Consider the following 5758-nt stretch of genomic DNA (forward strand, 5'->3'; position numbering starts at 1 on the left):
AAATAAAATTTAAAATCACTGCCTCCAATGTCTCACCCAAAATTGCAGTCCAAATGTTGGTCACTTTTTGCAGGAAGAAGAACATCATAGATCAGTCCTAAATTTGCCTTTCATCAGTGTGTGCTTGTACACCCTTAGTTCTCCTGTTGATTTTTGAAATAGTGCTTTGGATTTAAGAAAAGGAAAGACTTGTATTTTATAGCAAACGTCAGGACCACAGGACTTCCCAAAGCCACAACCAATGAAAGGTTACGACCTGAAACACTGGGCAGAATCCTGTGCCCTTTCCTGTGGGATGTTTGGTGGTAAGGGGGTATTTTATCAGATGGTAAGGTGACAGGTGGGGACCCCACCACCTTCTTGCCTCCATCCCGATTAAGTTCACATCAGGAAGGCCCATAAACAGTCTTCCAATTGATGCCCGCTTAAGGGTCTCATCCCATCACCACTGTTATTAAGACAGTGATGGGCAGGAGGCTTGCCATGCAGGCAAGCAAACTCTAGCCTGTTTGCTTGTGGGCTCCTTCGATGGGGTAGGTTGGTGGGAGCACATTCAAAGGTGCTCACGGCCTGATCGGGAAGGGGGGGGTGGGGGTGTGGTTGGCACATAAAGGCACCCACTGCCCTTGCTTTCGAGCCCCTTCCTCCCGTAGCTCCACTCTGTGACCATTTCATGCCATCACTCAACTGTGTCTGGGTGCCTTCTCTCCCAACCTATACTCAATCCCAGATCTTCCCTTTTGTTCTTACTGCCCCTTCTGCCTATCAAAGGCATAAAATCCATCACGTTTCTACCTTCCTTCAGTCCTGAAGCAGAGTCATATTCATCTCGAAACATTAACTCTGTGATTCTCTCCACAGATGCTGCCAAACTTGCTGGATTAGCTTATGTACAGTTTCAGTATCATACCATGCAATCTATACACTTGCACATCAAATCCAGATGCAAAAAACATAGATATAGTCACAATTGCAACATTCCTCCAAAAATCAATCTTTCTCTACAGCAACTTTCATTTATATAGTAGCTGTAGTGTAGAAAAATGTACCAAGGTGCTTCATTGTGGCACAAATGTAAAAAAGGAAATATTAGGAGGAGAGAGGCGTGTTTTAAAGAGGGCCTTAAAAGAGGTGCAGGAATTAGTGGAGATTAAAGGATCTTTTTTATGGAATTCCAGATTATGGGACCTAGGTAATTGAAAACATAGTCACCATGGGGCAAAGGGGAGGTTTACTGGAGAAGAGGCCAAAGTCAAAGGGACAAAGTTTGGGAACGGTACGACTATAGGAGATTACAAGTCTAGTGAGACCGTGGAGGGGTTAAAACCTGAGGATGAGGATTGTAAATTTAAGGTTTAGGAGGAGTGGAAGCCAACATAGGTCAAAAAGAAAAAGTGAATGTGGTGATGAGACAGTGCAGGATAGGATACAAGCAACAGAATGTTGGATGAGCTGAGTATAATAAAGAATATAGGGTGAAAAGTAAGAGCACGTTGGAGTTATTGACTCTGGAGGTGACAAAAGCCATCTTTGGTGGAGCAGTATAAATCAGAGATACTTTAAAGGCTAGAATTAGAGGAGAGAATAGATATGGAAATGTTGTAGAATTGGAGGAGGTTGCAGAGATTTGGAGTGATGAGGCTAGGGAGGGATTTAGGGAGGGATCCTGACTTGGAACTATATCCTTCACTACCACTGGGTCAAAACCCTAGAACTCCCTTCCTAACAGCACCATGGGTGTACCTACACCACACACAGTACAATGGCTCAAGAAGGCAGCTCACTACCACCTTCTCAAGGGCAATCAGGGATGGGCAATAAATGCTGGCCCAGCCAGCGAAGCCCACATCCCATGAATGAATAAAGAAAAAAAATGAATAAGAATATTAAAATTGAGACATTGCCATTCCAGGAGCCAATATCGCATGGTGTGAACGGGACTTGGTGCCAGTTAGGATACTAGCAGCAGATTTTTAGATGGGCTTAAGTTTACAGAGAGTGCAAGGTGGGAGATGGCCTGGACAGCATTGGAATAATCAAGTCTAGAGGAACAAGGATGAGAATTTCAGCAGCAGATAAACTGAGGCAGGGACGGAGTTGGGCAATGTTACTGACATGGAGGTCGGCTGTCTTGGTGATGGTGAGAATATGGAGTCAAAAGCTCAGTTGAGGGTCAAATAGAATACCAAGGTTGTGAATGTCCTGGTTCAGCCTCAGACAGTGGCCAGGGAGAGAACGGAATTGGTGGCTAGCTAGGGAATAGAGTTCGTGGCAGGGATAAAAAATAATGGCTTTGGTCTTCCAAATATTTAATTGGAGGAAATTTTGCTTATCCAACAGTGAATATCAGACAAACCATTAACAGATCATGCAGTGGGGACTCCATGGCACCTGTCTATATCTCACCATTCCTTTAAAACCATTATATCAACTAGATCTTCAGTCACTTCCTAATTCTGCCACAGTGGCTCAGTGTCCATTTAATTTCTTTTAAATCTTTCTCATCTGCAAAGCACCAAGGGGTGATTTCCTAATTTAAAGATGACTTGTCAAAGCAAATTGCGCTCCCTGTGTCTACCAATGAAGTTAGCTCCATCGTATTGACTGAAAGGCAAGCAGTGATTTCTCCACGAATGTTGTCTATTAATAAGATCAAAGATCATTAGATTAGCAGGAACTTTGCTGGGAGGGGGCTTGGTGCCTCACGAAAACATGACAAAATACATCCAATAACAGTATAAGATTGCCTTTGCTCAACTTCAAAGTTTGCGTAAATCAGCTAACACAGCCCAGACTTCCAGCAAAATCTTACGTTACAACAGACAAATATACTTTTGCAATTTTGGAATGTTGCTTCCTTTCTCCAATTACAGATTAACTGAAATATGTGGAAATGCATCATAGGTTATTCCTAGAAAATTCCTTTTTTTATCCAATCTAAATGTTACAGCAAATCACAAGCAGGAACATCCTTTAAGCCAACTAATGTTATTGTCTGGATATTTAGATCAAGTGCACATTATATTCAGAATTTGACTAAACTTGTCACGGAGCTGCTTTCTACTTTAGTTACTTTGCCTGATACTCAAACATGAATGGCTATGCCTGGGTCCCTGGGGTTGCATTCCTGTCAGCAACTGGTCGGTCTGGAATTCAAGCATGCAAAGAGAATATCTCCACTCTTCCCCCTCCCCCACCCCACCCCACTCCAAAGCCTCTTGATACCTTCCAGCCAGACAAGTGTGCTCTTAGAGCGGAGGAAGACCTGTTGTGAGAGGGACTGGGGTGGCAGGATACATGCGCTCTCCTGATCTCCATGAAGCCAATCCTGGCGTGACAAGAAACAACACAGCATCTAATCCTACTGCATTTTACTATTTCCTCTTTTCTATTCAAGCCTTCAGACTTACATTTTGAATTAAGGTTCAATGAACTATGCATGACGGTGAATTGATATTTTCACAGAATCACAGAATTGTTACAGCACAGAAAGAGGCCATTCGGCTCTTCATATCTACACCGGCTCTCCAAATGAGCATTATGACTTAGTGCCATTCTCCTGCTTTTTCCCTGTACCCTTGCATATTGCTTCTATTCAAATAATCATCTAATACTCTCTTGAATGCCTCGATTGTAACTGCCTCCACCACATTTCCAGACAGTGCATTCCAGACTCGAACCATTCGCTGAGTGAAAAAGTTTTCTCTCACATCATATTTGTTTCTTTTCCAAATCACTTTAAACCTGTCCCTGTTGTTCTCGATCCTTTTACAAGCAGGAACAATTTCTTGCTATCTACTCTATCCAGCCCCCTCATGATTTTGAGCCCCTCTATCAAATTTCCTGTTACCCTTCTCCTCTCCAAGGAGAACAGTCCCAACATCTCCCATCATTACTGAAGTTTCTCATCCTTAGAACCATTCTAGTAAACCTCTTCTGCATTCTTTCCAATGCGTTCACAGCCTTCCTACACTGTGGTGCCCAGAACTGTACACAATATTCCAACTCGGTCTAACTAGTGTCTTATATAAACATAGCATAACCTCTTTGTTCTTGTATTCTATGCCCCTATTGATAAAGGCCTGGGTACTGTATGCATTATTAACTACACTCTCCACCTGCCCTGATGCCTTCAGTGATCTGTGCACACATACACCCAGATCCCTCTGCTCCTGCGCACCCTTAAGAATTATTTTATTTTATATTGTCTCTCCATGTTCTTCCTACCAAAATGCATCACCTCACAATTCTCTGCATTGAAATTCATCTGCCACCTCACTGTCCACTCCAACAACTTGTCTATGTTGTTTTTGAAGTTCTACACTGTCCTCCTTACAGTTTACAATACTTCCACAAGTTTCATATCATCCGCAAACTTTGAAATTGTCCCCTACACACCAAGGTCTAGATCATTAATATATATCAGGAAAAGCAAAGTTCCCAATACCGACCACTGAGGAACTCCACTACAAAGCTTCTTCTAGCCTGAAAAATATTCATTGACCATTACCCTCTGTTTCCTATTACTCAGCTAATTTTATATCCACGTTGCTACTGTCCCTTTTGTCCTATGAGCTATAACCTTTCTCACAAGTCTGTTGTGTGGCATTGTATTGAATTCCTTTTGAAAGTCCATGCACATCACATCGACAGCATTACCATCATCAACCCTCTTTATTACCTCTTCAAAAAACTCCAGAAAATTAGTTAAACATGATTTCTCCTTTAGAAATCCATGTTGGCTCTTCTTAATCAACCTACATTTTGCCAAGTGACTATTAATTCTATCCTGAATGATTTTTCCTAGAAGCTTCCCCACCACCAAAGTTAAACTGACTGGCCTGTAATTGCTGGGCATATCCTTATAACCTTTTTTGAACAAGGACATAATGTTTGCAATTCTCCAGTCCTCTGGCACTTCCCCTGAGTCTAGGGAAGACTGAAAGATTATGGCCAGTGCCCCTGCAATTTCCACTCTTACTTCCTTCAATATCCTTGGATGCATCTCATCCGGTCCCAGTGCCTTGTTAGCCTTAAGTACCAACAGTTTATCCAATACTTCCTCCTTATCAATTTTGAAGCCTAGTGACAGAGTTTTCTCCTCTGGCACTGTGGCCTCGGTAGCATCTGTTTCCTTGATAAAGACAGATGCAAAGTATTAATGTAACACCTCAGCCATGTCCCCTGCCTCCATGTGTAAATCTCCTTTTTGGTCCCTAATTGGCCCTACTCCTCCTTTTACTACTCTCTTACTATATATATGTCGATAGAAGACTTTGGGATTCTCCTTTATATTGGCTGCCAGTCTTTTCCCATGATCCCTCTTTGCTTCTCCTATTTGCTTCTTCACCTCCCCTCCGAACCTTCTGTATTCCGCTTGGTTCTCAGTTGTATTTTCTACCTACACCTATCATAAGCACACTTTTTCTTCTTTATCTTAACTTCTATCTCATTTTTCATCCAGAGAGTTCTGGATTTGTTTGTCCTACCTTTCCCTTTTGAGGGAACATACCTTGAATGTGCCCGAGCCATTTCTTCCTTGAAGGTAGCCCATTGTTCAGCTGCAGTTTTTCTTGCCAACCTTTGGTTCCAGTCTATCCAGCCCAACTCCGTTCTTGCCCTATTGAATTTGGCTGTCTCCCAGTTAATTATTCTTACTCTGGATTGTACATTGTCCTTTTCTACCATCATCCTATATGACACAATGACTACTGTCTCCTAAATGTTCCCCCACTGACACTTGCTCTACTTGGCCCAT

This window comes from Carcharodon carcharias, chromosome 2 (genome assembly GCF_017639515.1).
Source record: "Carcharodon carcharias isolate sCarCar2 chromosome 2, sCarCar2.pri, whole genome shotgun sequence".
Classification (NCBI taxonomy): Eukaryota; Metazoa; Chordata; class Chondrichthyes; order Lamniformes; family Lamnidae; genus Carcharodon; species Carcharodon carcharias.